Here is a 20,916-nt window from a genome sequence, read left to right as displayed (position 1 = left end):
CACACCACGACAGAAAGAGAGATGGGTTCCAGTTACTGCTCCCACAACCCTAGATGTGCCTGACAGGCTGAAACCCCCCCCCCCCCCCACACACACAATAAGACAGAATAAAAAACGTCCCTTCAAGGACTCTCGCCAACCGTAAATCCCACCTCTGGCCTGCAATATTCCTGTCAGGAGGTGATAATCAACTGAGCTGGCTAGCTGAGAACATCACAACAGCCCTGAAAACCACGGAGAGGCGGAGGAGGGACCTTCTTCAGGGAGAGCATATGGGGTGCTGTAATCACAGAGACTGGAGATGAAGACTTGCGGATGAATCACAGCTACACAGGAGCGTGATAATCTCTCTCTCACACAAGCTAGCAGCTCTCCTCCAGACCCATCTGCAGTCCAGCCTTGATCAGCAGAGACCCAGAATGGATGGATGGTGTACAGTTCCTCCTAGTGTCATCTCCATCCATCCATCATCCTCAAATCCCTTTTCTTACTCAGTGCGATCTCCAGTTTCACTTAAACATCAGTGGTATTATTTTACTGGATTTTATGGAATCTGGAATAAACACGCTGGTTAATTACAATACAGCTTAACTCTCATGTGAGGCTAATCTGCGTGCCGGTAGCTTTGGACCGTAAGCTGAACCACACAGTTCTTCTCAGGACTGAAAATGATCTCAGTGGATCATTATTTGCTGGTGCAGCAAACGTATGGATTTACAGCAGCACCTATTAATGCAAGCAGATGCTGGACAGTGGCCTTCTGAGATCTGAGATCCTGCAGCCAACGTGAGATACGTCTCCTACTCACCACAAATGGGCTCAGAAATACCCTGATCTGCTCTGAAGGTCCCTCTGGTCTGGTACCACTTGTATTCGCCCGGTGGTAAGATAATATAGGGAAAGCAATTTAAAATGCAGAAAGGGGCTTATAGAAGATCGATGAAATCAACAAAACTTCTGGTATTCACATTTAAGACTAAATAAATCGCTCACAGGGCTTTGGATGGCATTGCTTGGGAGTGACTGGCCCAGCTAGTAGGTGAGAGCGAAGTTTCCCCATTAATACTGCGCGGGGAGCATCCTGGTTCTCTTCTCTTCTCATTTCCCCCTCCCCCACCAGGCATGCTGAGTCAGGGTCCTGACTGCTGGGGGCAATGTCACCAGAAAAGTGACATTGTCCATGGCGGCCCCAAGCACAGATTCAGGAAAGTTCCCCAGTAAGGAACAAACGCCTCTTTTATCTCCTCCGCACGCACTGAGAGAGGATGGGGCACGGCACTGTATGACGAGGGCAAAGGCGCCCGTCACCACGGCTGACCCCCTGGGTCGCCATCGACTCGCCACCATGGAATGGACCCTCACATTCCCCTTTCTCAGGAGGATGGAGTTACATGGTGACCCATCCATCCATCATCTACCCGCTCATACTGGTCAGGATAATTGGAGGGTTGGAGCTTATTCCAGGCAGCACAGGGTCAGTACAGGATGTCTGTCCATCACAGGGCACAGAGATACACACCCCTAACCATCCACTATGGGCTGCTCAGAGAAGCCATGTAGCCTGACTGTAGCAGTGGCAGGTGCAGCCGGTGTCGGCTCCATCTCCCTGCTGTGGAGATCTCGCATCACAGCCGCTCCGAACGGACTCCCTCCCACTAGTGCACCTCTACACTCATCACGGGACTGAGAGGTCCGCTCTCCTCACGAGGTTCATGTTCACCTTGAGGACGAGTGCTTTGCCTCACTGCAAAAGAACATATCGATCTCCTCCTTTTCTTAAAGTTATTAATAAAAACCTAACTAATTCATAACTAATTTTAGCAACCCGTTTGTCTATAGAAAGCAGTTCTATTGTAAGCAATGACTTGGCAGAATCAGTCACAATATCGATTGGTTTTTCTTTTAAAGTGTTAAGGTGTGCAGTCCTACATCAGGCTGTTGGGCTGGAAGTGGATCTTTAAATCTTTTATAAACAGAACAGCTCTCATAAGTCCTTCACCTCTAACCGCTCCTTAGCGATCTGAACCGATTGCTGTACGGATGGGTACAGACACAGAGTCATTAGCTGCTAACCGGCTCCAGTGGAAGACCCAGCTGTGCAGGATTTAGAATACAAAAGAAACAGCTGTTTAGCAACAAAATTATACAAAACAGAGGAGCAATGGTACAAAATACTGTACAGTTGACAGAAACACCAACAACCGCACAGGATGTGACGCTGAGAGATATAATCAACGGCACATTACTGGCCCTGGGGGTGTCGTTTCTCAGTTTTGATTGACAGACCACAATCCTCCAGAACAGCCCCGCCCCCTCGACCTATCATGCCCCCGATCCAGAATCCTCCATCGTGCACTAAAGGGACAGCAGTGCTGATGCTGTCTGTACTCCGCAGCTGCAGCCTGTAACAAGCCCTGTTTGAGTGTCATTTTGATTGGGTATCACCATGCGGCAAACCTGCATACCCAGACTGTCATCCAACTGGCAGTCATCGACCCAGATCGTCACAGATGGGCCAATGAAACAGATCCTTTGACACACTCATCCTTATTGTCCCAGGAGGATTTGCTGCAGGGTAGCAAGTTTTCCTGGGAAACCCCACATCTGAAAACTCTCTGAACAGCTGACAGAGATGAAAACAGCAGGAGAAACGCTGGCGCGACGTTAGCCGATAGCTGAAAGAGACCCGCACAGCTTTGGGCAAACCAGCAGGGGGCGGTGAACTGAGAGAGGCCTCAGGAGGCTATTATCAGAATATAAAGCCAGCTATAAAATTCAACAATTATACCCTTATAAAATCAATCTTCTTCTGATGAGTCTAATGAAACATGACGATGACACGATGATTGATTTATTTCAGATATGCTCAGTAAAGGAGGGAAAAAACACAAAAGTCCACATGAAGGGGAAAGGTTAGGGGATGGCAGCCTTTTCCGGAACATTCAGACTGTCACATGACAGATGGATGTGGCACCCCCGACATCAAACGGAAGTTTAGCGCCATTCATCACAGGCACAATTGGTCCTCACAAACGCTGGGGTTTCTGTGCTGCCGTGCCGAGAGCAGGGCACCAGCTGCGTCTCCGAGCCCCGGGGGCCCGGAACATTCTGCCCGGGCGAACAGCAGAGCTTTGTGCCCCCAGGGGTGTGAGTGGAGCCACACCCCAGGGGACTGGGAGGTCCTCACGTATTTCTCACGCAGGACTGGAAGGAATGGGAGAACAGGGCCCAGAGACAGGAAGAGGGCAGCATAAAATGGAGGGAGAAAAAAAGGGAGGACCATGAATCATCTTCTGGAAGATTCCTCAGTTCACTTCCTGGCAGGAGGATGGGGCGTGGGGGGAGATACCGGAATAGGTAAAGGGACATCCTGAGGAGCAGGGTGCCAGAGACAAACAGCAGAGAGGCCAGGACTAGTCTGGAGTTCAAGAGGAGCAGCCAAGACTGGGAGCAGATGGATTGGATGTGGAAGATGTCAAGTAGGAGAGAGGCGGTCAGGTTCAGATAGATCCCTAAACACACTGATGTGAACCGGGTTCTAACACGATTCTAAAAAGCCAGGCGATGTTCTGGGGTCACCTTCTGACCCAGAAGCCTGACAGCTAAATCGACCTATCAACCCCACGCCTTCAGTCGGCAGTGGCATCGGCACGTTACAGAGCCCCAAGCATCACAAACCCCCAGCGCATTTACAGAATGCAGCTGCAGAAAGCGCAATTAGTCTGTAATGCGATTTGAAGGAGGAAGCCTGCCTCTCATCCTCTGTAAAATTTATATAATTCAGCCTCTCAAAAAAAGCAGCATCCCTTTACGCCACCCCCCCTCCCCACAAGGCCCCGGCAAGGAGCGTTGGGTTACAGCAATGAACATCAGGCCATTAGACAACATTCAGCATAACACAGCGAAGGAAACCGGCATCGATTTCTCATCATCGGCCTCTGCCAGCCCACACGGGCCCCGCTAACGAGCCGGAGCCCAGCCGTGCTCAGATCAAGATTGAGTGTCTCCCAGCTGGCCACGCCCAGGCCCCTGCTCAAGCGTGCAGGCCAGAGAGTGGACCAGTTATGGAAACCCAGCCAGGGCTCAAACAGGAGTCAATGTGCCTCAAACAAACCACAACAAAGGCTCAAACAGGAGTCAAAGTGGCTCCCACAATCCAAACCAGCAAAGGCTCAAACAGGAGTCAAAGTGGCTCCCACAATCCAAACCAGCAAAGGCTCAAACAGGAGTCAAAGTGGCTCAAACAAACCACACCAGCAAATGCTCAAACAAGAGTCAAAGTGGATCCCACAAACCAAACCAGCAAAGGCTCAAACAGGAGTCAAAGTGGCTCAAACAAACCAAACCAGCAAAGGCTCAAACAGGAGTCAAAGTGGATCCCACAAACCAAACCAGCAAAGGCTCAAACAGAAATCAAAGTGGCTCAAACAAACCAAACCAGCAAAGGATCAAACAGGAGTCAAAGTGGCTCAAACAAACCAAACCAGAAAAGGCTCAAACAGGAGTCAAAGTGGCTCAAACAAACCAAACCAGCAAAGGCTCAAACAGGAGTCAAAGTGGCTTACACAAACTGAACATATCTCCAGGGTTCACAGCAGGCCTAGACATCCCAGCTTCAATGAAGCCCATGCCTGCCATGCAAGGTTCATCATTTGGGGCTCACCAAAGATCTAATATTTACTGACTTATTTGCTCATACACGAGCTACCAAAGGAGGGGTCACTGTGACCCTGACCAGGAGAAGTAGCTAGGAGATGGATGGATGGATGGATATCAGTTCCAAAGATATTCCAATATTTATTATGCTTAGGGCTGTTGCATGAATATTAATAAGGTGAGATGTAATCATCAGTCTTAAGCTAACCCTGTGAACCTATGTGATTTCTGAAATCGTGGCCACACGGTGGATATGAGGGTTGGCTTATGCCTCAGACAGCAGTCGTGTTGACACAGGCAGATGTACAACAGCTACATTGTGGTGCTCCGCTTTGTGGGATGTCATCCACCTCTCGGTGTCACCACGGTGAAGACTGTCAACGCCACAGCGGAACAGACATGCTGGAAAGCAGAAGCGCAGACCCCAAAAAAACACTGACTTCCCTCAGCATCAGCAGTGTGCACAGAGTGGGGTCTTACTGACGGCTTGTAGGGACCTAAAGGGTCAAACTGGAAACAATAATCCCAGGCAGACCCACACCAGCGATGTAGCTGCACAGGAGTAACATTGGCCCATCAGAAGGTCGGCCAAGAACAGCCTGGGACGCCAGTGTGATTTGGTCATTCCAAAAATCCCCCAAATAAGGATGAGAAATCACCGCCCGGGCCGTGTCCACAGGTACTGTACCGCTCGAACAGGTACCAGCTCGGCCATCGACACGCCAGCCCACGTCGTACCAGCTGGCCAGGCCGCTCCAATACCCTTTGTTACCTGAAGGGGGCAGTGCTAGCCCCATTACGGGTTAGGATCTGGACTCCTGGACCAGCGGTCGAACAAGAAGTGGGCGTCCCTGAGGCCACATTCCTGTGAGCGGTGAGGGGGCGGCTTCCAGCGCAAAGGAGACATCACAAGGAGGTCGAGTTCTGATAAGCTGACTCAGGCAGAGTCTGTCAGCAGTCCAGTCCTGCTGGGAGTCACAGCATGGGGGCAGACTTACCCACCGTGCTTACGAGGCTCTTACCGTGTCCCCGTTCCGCTGAGGGTGCCTGTCTGCTCTCCCACACGGCCATTACCCCCACTCTCATTACCCTCACTCCCATTACCCTCACTCCCATTACCCTCACTCCCATTACCCCCACGCCCATTACCCTCACTCCCAATACCCTCACTCCCAATACCCTCACTCCCATTACCCTCACTCCCATTACCCTCACACTCCCCTTCCCCTCACACCCCCCCACCCCCCCACACTCCCCTTCCCCACACATGCCCCCCCAGCACTCCCCTTCCCCTCACACACCCCCCCACACTCCCATTCCCCACACATGCCCCCCCCCGCACTCCCCTTCCCCTCACACCCCCCCCCACACTCCCATTCCCCACACATGCCCCCCCCCGCACTCCCCTTCCCCTCACACTCCCCCCGCACTCCCATTCCCCACACAAACCCCCCCGCACTCCCATTCCCCACACAAACCCCCCCGCACTCCCATTCCCCACACATGCCCCCCCCCGCACTCCCATTCCCCTCACAAACCCCCCCGCACTCCCATTCCCCACACAAACCCCCCCGCACTCCCATTCCCCACACAAACCCCCCCGCACTCCCATTCCCCACACAAACCCCCCCGCACTCCCATTCCCCACACATGCCCCCCCCCACACTCCCATTCCCCACACATGCCCCCCCCCGCACTCCCCTTCCCCTCACACCCCCCCCACACTCCCATTCCCCACACATGCCCCCCCCCGCACTCCCCTTCCCCTCACACTCCCCCCGCACTCCCATTCCCCACACAAACCCCCCCGCACTCCCATTCCCCACACATGCCCCCCCCCGCACTCCCATTCCCCTTACACACCCCTCCACACTCCCATTCCCGACACATGCCCCCCGCACTCCCCCTCCCTCAGCACCATCCCCAGCGTCACCCCCCCCCCCCCTCAGCAGAGCAGATGGGTGACTCACACTCCCCCCATGACGCCATTCACAAAAACAGCCAAAAAGGTGCGGACGCTTCTGCATTAAGGAGCCCCCAGGAGTGCAGACAAATGTAGCAAACGTCCATTTTCACAGCAGGTGGGGCCCCAAAGACACAGCGTGGAAACCGGAGGGTCCGGGAGACCTGTGAACTCCCCCCGCACCCAGCACGCAAACTCCAGTGACAAGGACACGCAGCCCTGCACACCAAACGAAATACCTCCATACAGACATGTGTACACGTCTGAATGAAAAGGTAAGACAAGGATGATACCTGAACCACCACTTTACTCTCTGCATCTTACCTAATACAACCTCTATGCTGCTTACAGAAATAGCATAGATTCTTAAAAGAGAACTTTGCATGAGGCAGTAACAATGAAAATAATCTCTCAGTGCAGTTTCATATAAAGCCAAACATTGATGGGTCGTTGAGGGTAGCCAATGAGATTAAGCAGCCAAAAGGGTGTGGCCCCTCCCCCTGTGTTATCTGAGCATGTGCAGTAAGGGAGAGGACGCTGATGTGACGGCAGCGCCTGACCAGGGCCAGCTGTCAGCGTTCTCCACGCTCTCCCTCCTCACACCACGACAGCCCGGATTCATCTCCACAGCAGCAGGGCTGCTCTCGCCTAGCTCCTCTCCAGGATAAAGGCCTCCTCCCTTCTGCACTCAGGTCTCTGACAGCGAGCCTGAAGCAGTCAGCCCTCACGTACAAGGCCACGCCCCCTCTGACTGCTAAACCGCTCCCCAAAGCCAACACTATAAATTGGAGCAGCACCAAGCCAGCTTAGAACAGCCCAGTGTGATGTGCCACAATACACATGAAGCTGTGTCTTCATGATAAGAAATTACATCCCGTCAAAGCGGAGCAGAACTCGCCTGACTCTGCTCTGACCAGTACAATGACGTCATTGACAATCCGACATGCTCTCTTGGTCATGTGGTAAGTCCTGTAAGCTCCTCCCCCTGCTAGCACCCCGCTCTGCCTTTCAGGAAGCTGCAGACAGTCAGAGCCCTATGCAGGGTTAACCTCTGCCAGTGAAAAGCGAGCCGTATTAATCAGGAGGAGTTTAAGGCCCCAGAACAGTCACAGCCCCGCCGTGCCAGCGCTGCGTAAAAATAGCCATTTCATATTCCACAGAGTGCCCCCCACCCTGCCCTGCTAGCAGCTGGCAGTGTCCACAAACTCACTGCAACAGCCCTACCCCCCAACTCCCACCCCAAATCACACACACCAGGTCCCGTACACATACTGTCTGGCACAAACAGGCAGATTCCAGTCTGCAAAGCCAGGGAATGCGTCTAACAGAGCTACGGTCAGATAAAAATACCTAGAACGAAAGCAAACTGGCTCCACTCTTTCCAGATGTGTCAACAAGGAAAGGCGTGTGCCAGTGTGTCTGTAGGTATGTGTGTCTTTTCACACACATCTGCGCTGTCGTGTGCATGTTTGTGCTTGCGTTTCCGTGCCCAGACTGATAACCAATAGGAGGAGGCGTGATCAGCTGACCGGAGCCTCCGTAGCCAATAGGACGTCTGTGACTAGCTGAGCCTCTGACCAGGAATGTGGCGACCAGGAGCTGGCTGACCTTCTGCTGGCCTGGCACAGACTCCCCGCACTCCAGGCCCACAGAGCTCCAAGTCAGCTCTGGGCTTTCCAGATGGATTCAGAATAATCTGGAATGCTGGAAACGACATGAAGCAGAAGCATCGAACACCTCTACCCAGGCACAGAATCACTAACGTCACATGCAGAATAAGCATATATGGAATCAGGGACGGCATGTTAGAGTAGGAACTCAACTACTGTCCAAGAGCTAACCCCAACTCACCTACTGCCCAAGAGCTAAACCCAACTCATCTAATGTCCAAGAGCTAACCCCAACTCACCTACTGCCCAAGAGCTAACCCTAACTTATCTACTTCCCATGAGCTAAACCCAACTCACCTAATGTCCAAGAGCTAACCCCAATTCACCTACTGCCCAAGAGCTAACTTCAACTCACCTACTACCCAAGAATTAACCCCAACTCACCTACTGCCCAAGAATTAACCCCAACTCACCTACTGCCCAAGAGCTAACCCTAACTTATCTACTTCCCATGAGTTAAACCCAACTCACCTAATGTCCAAGAGCTAACCCCAATTCACCTACTGCCCAAGAGCTAACCTCAACTCACCTACTACCCAAGAATTAACCCCAACTCACCTACTGCCCAAGAATTAACCCCAACTCACCTACTACCCAAGAATTAACCCCAACTCACCTACTGCCCAAGAATTAACCCCAACTCACCTACTGCCCAAGAATTAACCCCAACTCACCTACTGCCCAAGAATTAACCTCAACTCACCTACTACCCAAGAATTAACCCCAACTCACCTACTGCCCAAGAATTAACCCCAACTCACCTGCTGCCCAAGAGCTAACCCTAACTCACATACTACCCAAGAGTTAACCCCAACTCACCTGCTGCCAAACAGTTAACCCTAAATCACCTGCTGCCCAAGAGCTAACAAAACTCAACTCAGGGCCCCTCCGGGACTGGAGTTTGACACCCCTGCTCTAAAGGTTCGCCACAACTATAAAACACTTATGGAAGTGTAGCTCAACAAGTAGGGCACTGTGTGAGCGATGCAAAGGTTGTGGGTTTGAATCCCAAAGATTCTCTTGTAACTTTCCTTTACTGTAAGTCCCTTTTGATGAGAGAGTCAGGTGAATGAAAGAGCCCATCATGCTTCAAAGCGTGTGTTTGCTGGCAGTGCACATTCAGCAGCCGGGATCCTTTTAAGCTCAGGACTTAAAAAGTAGCATGAAGCCTACAAATGGTGATAAGCAAATCAGACCCCGCTAACAGCTAACGGTCTATATCAAAAGGCCCCACAAGGCCAGAGATTAAATCGAATGCTTGGCAAGGGGAAAAGTGTGGCTGAGGACCCCTGTAAGAGTGCCCCTTGACAACACCGGTAGGTCACGCTTGACGACGCCATAGCAACACCCTCTTGATAAAGAAGCAAGAGAGATAATAAGCACTGAAGGTCCACTGCCCACGTTCCAGCAGCGGCAGCGTCGTGGCCCCAGTTAGCCGACGTTAAATCTGATACATCATCATGCAGAAATGACAGATTATAAAAAGCCTGGAAGAAAATTTATTGAGACTTTTCAAGCCAATTAGACATAGATGTCAGAGTGTAATGTCTCCCTTCAGAGCAGGTCATTAAATTAAACTGGCTCTGCGTCGCTGCTGTAGACAGAATCGGGCCAGGAGGTGGCACTGTCATTAAGGAGCCAGATGTACGACTCGCTAAGTCAAATGCCTGCTTAACCTTAACCTTACAGAAGTTCACAAAGCTTCATGATGACATCAGAGCCAGTGCTAGAGTTTAACAGGGTTTTTAGGTAGCATTGGTGTATGTGGGGGGTCCGCTGGAGGGGCTGCACCTGTCCGCTTGGACGGGGGCCTTTACACAGGAAGATGGGCGCTGTGAGCAACTCATGCACGAAGGCTCACATTCATCGCGCTTCAGTCACCAGCTGACCACACCCCCCCCCGGGTTCCCCCTCCCCTCCACGCCAAGGGGCTTCTGTTCCTCTCCTTTCCTGTCTCCCATCTTCTCCTGTCTGTGCCTGTGCCATGGGCACTTCTACATGTACAGTACTGGGCAGAAGTCTTAGGCAGTCAAAAGAAATGTTTAAAGCTATTTATCTGGGCAATGCTTCTATATTCACTGAGGGGGGGGAAAACACGGTTTAACATTAGAACACATGCAAATTAAAAGAAACACAATGAAAAACAAGAATTTCTTCTGTTCTCCAAAAAGTCACTGATATCTTGCTGGATGGCGAGATGAACCCAAACCTCTCCTCAGGGGCACCTCAGCCATTCCATGAGTTTGTAAAATCTCACCACCAGATCAATTAATCAATTAATTTCATTTGTTTATTAACTCAATTAGGTTTTGATTAGCCAAAATAGGTGTGCTAGGGGTCGGGTCAAAAATGCATGGGTGCATTGGGTGGCTGCTGCAAATTTTGGGGTGACTTTAGCAGAGTTTCTGAAATGGCTAAGCTAACACACTTTGACAGGCATACTATCAAAGTTTCACACTTACATGACTATCATTTAAATACTATTTTCTTTGACAGCCTAAGACTTTTGCACGGTACTGTATATGGGAAGAGCTTGGGGGCAACTACATAAGGAATGACGCTTTATAAAAATATACTGAACTGAATTAATTGGTGTCACATTAAATTGACCTCAGTGAATCGTAAGGGTGAGCCGTTGATTAGTAAGAGACTCAGTTAAATTACGCTGTTCTTGATCTTGGGAAAGCAGCCCGACAACCAGCTCACCTTCAGAACCTGATTTAAAACATCCCACCTTTACGTAAGAACATCAGACTCACAAACCACAGGGAGTTGCAAGATCGGATTCCTGACAGAACCCATTTATAATCACAGATGAGAGACCCAGTTACTGAACTCAGGCGACAGACTGCCCTGAAAGACGGGCATATAACAGGGAGGTAACGCGGCGTCCATCTTCTGCAGGGCAGCAGGACAAAGGAGGAGAAGCTTCCCTGAGAGCAGGAGGAACGTGCAGTGTGACGTGCAAGCAGGGAGGCACCTCCTCCCCCGTTTATCCACCCCCTCCGACGGGAGCCTCGTTATTTATTAATGTAAGGTCTGACAGATCCTGAAACAGGGGGAGGGACAGACATATGGGACAGGGATGGTGGGGGACTGGTTGGCTCACTGTCAGTCTGCTACAGAGCATCACGGCCCCCCCCTGAACCGTGGCCCATAATGCAACATTACGTCAATGTGTTTTTTTCCCCCAGACTAATGTAATAAGACCACAGAGCCATTAGTGAAGCTTCCCGAGAATCAGGCAACCTTGGGACCAGCAAAGGAGATGCTCCAGAATCCTGGAAAGGGAGGGAGTCCGATACGAGGTCATAAACACAAGAGTAGGGCTTCAATGGGACGGCATTATGTTTTGGGGGCCAAGGGGCGCCATTTAAATATGGATTAAATATGGACTCTTCTCTTCTCCCCTTCCCCGACATCCTAGAGCGCCCCCTGGAGGGCAGGCAATGTCTACTTGCTGCTAGCAATTAGCAGATGGACAGTTCAGTTACTTGGCTTTGAGGTCCAGGTTTACGGTCACCGCGCTCCCAAATCTGCCCTAATCCTGCATGGGAGTCCGCATGGCAAGCGTCCCTCCAACCTGTTGGCCAACAGCGCACTCCATCCTGCAGCCAAGTGTGCTGATGGCCTCGTGTAACCCTGCTGAGAGCCACATTGGCTGGGGTGGGGCATCAAAGAGGGCCGTCGCTACCCTTCCTGGGTCTTTAAACCCAATATACACCAGCTTTATCAACCTGCCTCGAGTGCGACCAGCTTCGAGGTCCTCGCCGGCGTTCTACCACCGGGACCGTCACGTGCTAAGTGTCAGAAACACGACAGCGGTCTTTATTACTCGGATTTTTCGAGGTGCTGCTGTGGCTGGTCACGCTAGGCTCTGATTGGCCAACCTCCCATCCAGAGACCTCAGGAAACCTGAGAGCGCAGCTCTCACTGACACATGGTTTCCATTTCTGAATCTGAGAGAAGAGCTGTAAGCAAGCATGCAGGAGGGTAGCACCCTCAGATGCATTCATGCATGATGTCACCCAGAACAATAATTAACCGGATCAGATTACAGAGTCTGGCCTATGTCCAGAACAATCCATTGGGGACAAGGGTGGGGGGAGTGGGCGTGTCTCAGTATCTGAGCATAAACACTTCATGTATGATCAGGACCGGCACACACCCATCTTCAGAGACACCATAGTCAGTCCCGACTATTATCAAGCAGGCATGGAAACCTTACAGCAAACCAGTATATCTGCCCAGCCTTCAGCTCCTTCGTAACGCATCTCTGGGAGCTGGAGCACAACTAACAAGTCCTGCTGCACTCCACAGATGGAATGAGCAAGGATAAAGGGGTGGGGGGGTAGAAACCTCCTGGCTCCATGGGGGGGGACAGCATGCTACAACCGGGTCCAAAAATGCTGTGCGGAGCTGTCGATCTAATAACCATGACAACCACAAATGACGAGCACCGAGTGTATATCTGTTATTATGACTGCGAGGCACATCAAAGGGCATCGGAAGAAGACAGCACAGCGTCCCCATGGGGACGTCACTCATCACGGGCAAGACGCGAGGGGGGATCTGTCACACGTCCTCGGGACAGCTGGACGGAATCGAAAAGAAACTGCCGGGTAACTTGCCAGACATACCAGAAGAATCACAAACCGCAGAGCTTTTAAGCGCACTCTCCGGTGGGGCCGGGTCATCACCTGCCCTCTGGGGGAGACAAAGCCAGGAAGATGGATAAAAAACAGACGGAAAACTCTCAGGGAACGTGGCACGCAAACAAGCAGCGAAAACCCAACGGGCTCAGGCAGGTGGGGGCGTTTTCACACCTGACGGGGGGTGGGGGGGGTACTCCCCAGCTCCACATGCAGTTGCCCAGAATTTCCCCCCGGGATCAATACATTTAATCTTAATCTTAATACGGATATGAGCCCAGGAACAAGTTCAGGGTCTGTCAGCAGGTTCAACTTTCCGCACCCCCTCCGATACTATCTGAACACTTCCATTCAGAGCCGGAAGTCAAGAACAGGCGAGAGAGGAAGAATGAAACAGCCGTCCCCTGCATGAGCAGCAACACTCACGGAGGGACTGGGTCTCCCAGCTCACTAAGCCAGCATCCTGCTAACACCAGACACAACCTGGAGTGCAGGAAAGGATGCACAGAACAGCAGAGAAGTGTACAGAAGCCAAACTCTGGTACTTACTAGAAGCAACTCAGACGAGATTCCCCGGAGGTGAGAGAGTGCTGGCGGAGTGAGGCGAGAGTGGACCGCCTCTGTGTCCTGTCAGGTCCCGTACACAGCCTTCCTACGAGGGCGGTGCCAGATCCCGGCCTTTCTCCCTCACGCGCCATGTGACCTCCACTCCACCAGTCAGAGGCCGGTGCCCGACCGATGAGTCAGCAGGAAAGGTGGGCAGTGGCAGCAGGACCGGTCGGAATGAAAAACAGGGGCCACTGCTGGAGACCGCGCTGGCCAATCAGAACTGAAGTGGACTTGGCACATCCTTGCAGACGCATCATGCCCATCTGGGGGCAGGCCACTCTCTAATTCTGTGTGGATTGGGCCAAAAATGCCAGTCTGATTTCTCTTCTATTCTTCATCAGATCACAAGTGGGCTCTTATTATTTGACTGGGCAGAATTCTCTGTGTCCATACATTTTCTGAATGCTTACGCTGGTCAGGGGTGTGACAGGGCCTGGAACCTATTCCAGGCGGCCACGGGTGCTGCGAGAGATTGTGGGCCCCTTGAAAGCATATCAGTCATCTTCCAACCCAGACCAATCCAATTATGCTCCAAATATTTTGAAGTCCCTGTCAGTAAGGGGCCCTTGGAATCATGCTAACTCCCCCCCCCCCCTTTACAGCACCCCTGCAGGTGGCACAGGGCAATGCAGGTGGAGTACACTGTGGACAGGAACATACACACACAATCTTACATTACGGGCAACTTAGGAGCTCCATGTAAGTCCTTGGACTGCAGGAGGAATCCCGAATAGCCATAGAAAACACAAACGCCAGGAAGACAGAGTCAGACTCCCCACACACAGCAGAGGTGAGATTCAACTCAAACCTTAGCGGCATGAGGGAACGTGCCGCCCGCTGAGTCACGTTACCAACTCTGCCAGGGCACTAGGGGTCAAGAGACTGAACTAGCAATTCACCGATAAAGGTGGAGCCCACACCACTCCGACCAAAACCATAAAACCTGACGAGCTTATTTTACCTGGACAGAATGTATGAATTCTGCTTATCCTCTTATATCCACAAGATTCCAAAATTAGAGTAAGAGCAGCAATGCATCGTGACAGTGCATACACCGAGAAGCTGAGGCCGCCGGGCAGAGAGCTGATTCGTTAGGAAATCTGCTAGGCCTCAGTGCCCAATCAGAGGCTGACAGGCCAACTGTCTGAGCCTCAAGGTTCAATTCAATTCAATTTATTTTTATATAGTGCCTTTCACAACATGGTTGCCCCAAGGCAGTGTGCCAATCTCTTACTTCATCATTTATATAAAATGGTTTATAAACATGGAAGCAGGGAGGATGGAAAGGGTTCCACAAGATAACGGAGGAGAGGAATCAAAGATGGCTGATGTACCAGCAGGTGACGCACACCTTCAAGGGCCCCCTTACAGTGAGTGAGTTTATACAGCAAACAGCCACTGCAGCAGCTGAACGTCGCTAATGATTCTTCCCTTACAGGACGCTTCCAACCTAGAAAATGAAACATCCAGGACCTGCTTAATAGGTCAGCGGTTCCCCATCTTTCCCACATGCTCCATAAATTTTACTCAGCTGCGCCACCAGACAGCCATCCATCTATTTCCAGTACCTGCTTGCTCTGTGCAGGGTTGCGGGGGTCTACAGGAGGGGTGGGTAATCTTACCTGCAAAAGGCTGGTGTGTGTGCGGGTTTTCACTGCAACACCCTATTTAGATTACTAATTATAGGATTGATTGGCTGAAAAGTCCCCAAACCTGTGTTTGAACAGCTGACCTAATGGTTATCCTAAAAACCTGCATACACACCGGCCCTTTGCAGATAAGACCGCCCACCCCTGGGTTAGGGCCTATTCCAGAAACCAAGGGTGCAGGGCAGGGAATAACACAGGATGGGGCACCAACCAATCACAGGGCACATTGGTAACACCAATTCACCTTAGCAGACTGCGGGGGGGAAACCAGAGTACCTAGAGGAAACCGCACGGCAGCACAAGGGGAACATGTAAACTGCACTTGGCAGCCATGGCAGAGACTCAAACCCGGGCCCCAGAGGTGTGACACAACAGCACTAACCACCGTACCACCATGCTGCCCCGCTAGACTGGCTAAGCTGGAAAGGATCTCCAGTCTGGACTGAGGCGAATCCCTGCAGTGGACAGAGCTGCTGTATTGAACGTGCTGGTGAAGAAGCAGACACTAAACAGAGAGGAAATTTACCCAAAGCCCACAACGGGAGCCGGACACAGAGTCCATGGGCAGGGCGGGAGGGGTCCTCGACAGCATCAGGGCCCGTGCGGCTGCACTGTTTGTGGAAAATGTCCCTGAATCAAGGACATTTTGCACAAACAGTGCAGCCGCACTGCCAGTGGGGGACCCCTCCCACCTCCACCTGCACTGCGCCCTGCTCCCGTCTGGCAGAAGGTAGAGCAGCATCCAGCCAGCTCTACCGGCTTCTACAGTAGCTTCTTTCCTCCGGCTGTCAGGACACGAAATGCCCTGCTGCCCATCTCACCCTCTACCCCCCCCCCCCAAAACTGGCACTGCTCACTTTCACTTATTATTATTTATCAATTCATCCAAGCCACCCACTGTAACTGTTCTGCTGTATCTCTTGTTCACATACACACTGCACTATGCACAGTGCTCACAGAAAGTCTTGGGACGCTTCCCTAATTCAGTAAAAATACTGCAAATTCATTGGTTTCATAACAAAAATTATTGCTTTATTAATTTGTTTACAAAAATATGCATCACATTAGAAAGAACCAGTAGTTTTAAGCAAAACATTTACTTCAAGTAGGAATAAATTGAAACCCAAATTAGAGTAAAGCTGTTCTGAGTTAAAAAGCTCATTGACACGCAGTCTCACTGGGTGCTTTTTAATTAGTAACACCTTTGCAATGACATACTGCGCCAAACTTTTCTGCTTAGTATCCCTTTGGGAGCCAGTGACTACAGTTGCAATCAATAGCAAAATGGCAAAAAAAAGAACTGAATGAGTCAATCAAAATTACAACACTTTTAAAACAGCAGATGTGGAGATTTCAGGTCCAGAGAGTACAAATCCGGACCAAGATTTTGTTTCAACCAACCAGTTGAGTATGAAGGGTCACAGTTACAGAGTACTCAACTGTTTTGTTGAAACAAAACCTTGGTCTGGATTTGTACTATCTGGGCCTGAAATCACCACCTCTGAAAAATATTAAATGTTTGTGTGGAAGATATGTGAGGATATGTTAAGCACTGCTTGTCAATGGACTTTTGCTATGAAATCAATAAATTGGCAACATATTTACAGAATTAGAATTTCTGTGAGAACTGTATATAAACCGTTTTGTCCAACCCCCTGTTTCACACTGTCCTGTGTCTGCACTTTAATTCCTGTAAAAACCCTCCCATCACTTCCTGTTTGTATGTCACACTGTTCCTGGGGGAACAATATTTCATGCCGCAGTATACCTGTATTTGGATAGTATGACAACAAAGCCCACTTGACTTGGCTTGACCTGCTATGGAGGACCCCAGATGTCCCCAGGACAAACTCAAAACACAGGCCAGAAACAATTTAGTTCAGTGACCTTTGCCAGTAATATGGGAGACGTGAGAGAGCCACAGAGCTGGGCCACAATCTCAGTGGCTGCATGGGCAGGCAGTGCCTAACACCACTACAATGGGGTTATGTACGTCCCGGGGGCGGGGGCAGACATGGGCTCTGAGGCTACTCTGTCACTGTGCTACCAGAGATATAAGTTAGACTGCGGCTCAGTGTCTCAGGCCCTGATCACAGGCCTGGTTATATCCTGTTTGTAGTTGCACTGTGTAATTCCTTTACGCTGAAGTCTAATGTTTGTTTCTTTTCCTCCCCACCACTTTATTAAACTCATACTCAAATAACATAATTATTCCAGAAAAGTATTGCGTTTTCAAACAGGAGAGGCAAATGCCTCAAACTTCTTGGTGATGGACTGATAAAAAAGACCCCACGTGTGTCCAAGGAAATGCCTGTCTATAAAACAGGTATATGCACCACACTGCAGGACTAGATTAAGTTTACAAAATATAATCTATAATCTGCTACGTCTTCTATCTTCAGTGATATCAAAGAGCACCATTAAGGAAAGCAGAGTCCTGTAAAATAATGCCAAAAGCCTTCCAGTCCATTTTCAGGCATCACCGCTTTGCTGATATTCACATTAACAGGCATATTGCAGGAACAGTCACACCACAGGACATTTTGCATGAAAATTTGAAAATAATTCAAATGACATATTTCCCTGAAAGTAAAGTAAACATAAAACACACCCTGACCATCACAAACCCAAGGCTCACTTGTGTTTACAAGGTAAGGGGTTATATAAAACTTGTGTTTATATGCTATAAGACTTATATAAGGCTCATGTTTATAAAATATCCTTGCTATATACAATTTATTTTGCCTTTAACAGACTTATTCCAGCATGTTTTCTCAACTGCTTCCTTGTCCGCTCTCAAGAGAACAAATTCATCCTAGTAATGGCTGAATTAGTCAAGGGCTCAGACCACAAATCAGGAACCATCTTGGAGCTGAAGGAGCAGAGCAGACGTCGCACCCTGAGGAGCCTCACAAGCCGTATTCCAGCTTGAGGTACCCTCCCTCCTCCCGGACACTGATCCTGGATCAGTTGTTAATCTGTTCATCGTATCAGCCGCTCTGCACCCGAGCAGCTGAAAAGGACACACAGGTAAACAAATGGCCTATGTGGGATTTGACAGGAGAACCATCCAGCTGCGACTCCAGGTCCTGGGCACCTAGCGCTCCCCTCCGGATGCAGACCTCAGCTCTGCCACTAGCTGCAGGTAGCGGTCTCCAAATTTAGAAGCTGCCCCAAGAGGAGATGACTGAACACCGGAGCTCGATTCTGCCCCCTCCTCCCAACGCAGTTTGAGATTTGAACTGTTTGCATTCGGAGGATGAAATTTCCAACCGTTTTCTTTCAACGGAGATACAGCCCAGTAGAGAAGGCTTTGAAGATGGAGATCCGAAACGACTCGGGATCTTAATCGAAAAAGGCACCAGACATCACCGGCCTTTGTTTGCCCTTTAGGGTCTGCAATATGTCAAAAGGAGTCGCAGCACATAACCAATGCGTGTACAGCATGGTGCATTCTGGGTAGGCCAAGCTATCCCCACAAGTATCGTGAAGGTAGCATCTGTAACAGGCGAGGGGCAGGTCTGATTTTAGCCCAGCCCCACTTCTGACCATGCTGGAAGATTCTAGGCCGGCCACAATCTAGCACATCTAGCACAGAAGCTGTTCGGCCTTAAATGAGTGCGATTGTGTTTCAGCCTTGAGGAGAGCAGCCCCTGGGGATGGTCTCTCCACGGGGGAACAGGCGTCTCTTTGTGCCGCAATCCCGTGGCTGACCAACGTGGACAAGGAGGCATTGACTCCCAGCGCAAAAACCTCAAGGGGTTCGCAGCACAGCCTCATGTGCACCCCCCGGTGGTGAGGCTCTGGAAAGCGGGGCAGTCAAAACACTGAAACACCAGGTACGGCTGACCCCTGCACGCGACCTTTGACCCTACCCCTCCAACCTCAGGTCGTCTTTTAAACCCACACAAGAAACGTCACGGCACACAACAGTAACAGTGACGTGATATGTTCTACAAATCAGGCAGACTAACACAGTGTCAATCCAGACAGGGCCAGTCCAGGAATGATCACACCTCCATCTTCACACTTCCATGTCTCCATGTGGGACTCAGGTTCAGCTCTGCAGAGGCCAGAATAAAAGCTTTCCTCTTAAATACAGAAGCAGAGAGAGACACAGACCTACAGAGGGAAGCCGTCTCCATTTCTGCAGGCCCGCAGAGGTTCCCGTTCCCACCGTGTACAACCTTCTTCTCTCGCTTGGACAGTGCAAGTTCACGCAAGAATTTCACGCCGTTCCGGGCTCAGCCCGACCTCCCCATCTGCTCCAAAAGCGCATCGTTTCCGGACGAGCCGTGAGAGCCGTCCTACGGGCACCTCCTGCCGGACGACGACACCCCCGGGGCTGAGGCGCGGCCACCCGTGAAAGACGGCCAGCCGGGGAGCCACGGGGGGGCCTGACAGACACGCGGGGGCGAGTCGATCCCCAGACGGCGGAGGTGCCACCGTCACACTAGCGCATCAGTACAAGTAAAAATCAGAAATAAATGAGCAGATAAGCTGGCAGGAAATGCCGCCCTGATTCACTATGAAAAACATAGTCCCATAGGTGAATAACTTCTATTTTTTTCATTATTCAAGTTAAATCAATACTGTTTGTGCCCAGATGACTATAAACAGCACACAATAACACACCCTGTCCCACGGAAAGACTACAAGGAGTGCAGTCAGAGAACGGCTAAAAACAGCCAGAAAAGAGCTAATCCTGACATGAAGCCATTGGGTTATGAAAATGCTTTTTTTTTGGGGGGGGGGGGGGGGTTGGGGGCGCAAATTTGCCAGCCCTGCAAAGTAGGTCTCCCTGCTGTGAGGGCTTTGGCTGTGGAAGTCGGTATGGCTGGGGATAGCCATGTATCGCAGATGATGATCAGACTGGCCACACGCAAACACACACACACACACACCCCCAGTGACTCACAAATGGTACACTCCATCCTGAGACCACTGAGTCTGCCTCACCTGTTCAGGGGGCCCACAGCCCAGCAAAGGGTCCCTGACAGAGGGCTAAGCAGGACCCACAGGGACGAAGCCGGGGGTGGCCAACGTCAGCAAATCCATTCGCTGGATAAACTACACAAAAATTACAGCTGCACCTGGGCATTCATCGGGAAGTCAGAACAGCCGCATTTCTGCCTGACTGACTCCTTGGCAGAGCGTATGTTTGTACGTCTGTAACGTGCTATTTGCCTCCTTGTATGTCACTTTGGACAAAAGCGCCTGTAAATGAATATAAAGCTGGCTATGGGAGAGGGACACACCTTTATAAGTTCGCAATACTCTGAGGGGCTGCCTGCCCACACAGACTGCGGAATAACGATACTGCTCTGTAAACACACTCATCCATCCATCCATCCATCCATCCATCAATCCACCATTATCCCATAATTGCACAGGGTCTCAATGGTGGGGGAAATAAGTATACCCCATATCCCTCCCTGTAAAGTGTGATTTTCCACATTATGTTTTACTGTCAATGAACTTTTTTTCATGACTATTTGGGGAATTATGTAATTCCTTCATGAGCAGGAGAAGTATTTTTGGCAAAATCATAAATGTACTTAAAAACTCGGCCCTATCTCCCCTCTCTCTTTCCCTCTGCCTTTCCCCTCCTTGCTTTTCACCACTTCTCTCTCTCTGTCACCACTCTTCACATCACTATTATCCTCTGAGGAAATGCTGGTAAATCTGCTGCCATGGCAACCATAACAAACAGAGTC

At 50.6% G+C, this 20,916-nt stretch overlaps 1 protein-coding gene across 3 annotated transcripts in view; it reads right to left on the bottom strand.

Moving 5' to 3' along the window:
• The window catches only part of LOC111850983 (ankyrin-2-like), a 149,688-nt gene that overhangs the window by 125,919 nt on the left and 2,853 nt on the right, over positions 1–20,916 (bottom strand). Inside the window, exon 1 of one of the 3 annotated variants that reach the window (XM_072718727.1) lies at positions 13,491–13,622. The exons of the other annotated variants lie outside the window; for them this stretch is intronic. The gene's annotated coding sequence lies outside the window, so the exon portion shown is untranslated. Of the gene's footprint in view, positions 1–13,490; positions 13,623–20,916 lie in introns of those variants that run through there. 3 annotated transcript variants of the gene reach the window in all.

The sequence above is a fragment of the Paramormyrops kingsleyae genome, chromosome 12 (genome assembly GCF_048594095.1).
Source record: "Paramormyrops kingsleyae isolate MSU_618 chromosome 12, PKINGS_0.4, whole genome shotgun sequence".
Classification (NCBI taxonomy): domain Eukaryota; kingdom Metazoa; phylum Chordata; class Actinopteri; order Osteoglossiformes; family Mormyridae; genus Paramormyrops; species Paramormyrops kingsleyae.
Note: the sequence above shows the minus strand (reverse complement) of the source record. Positions and strands in the feature narration are given on the sequence as shown.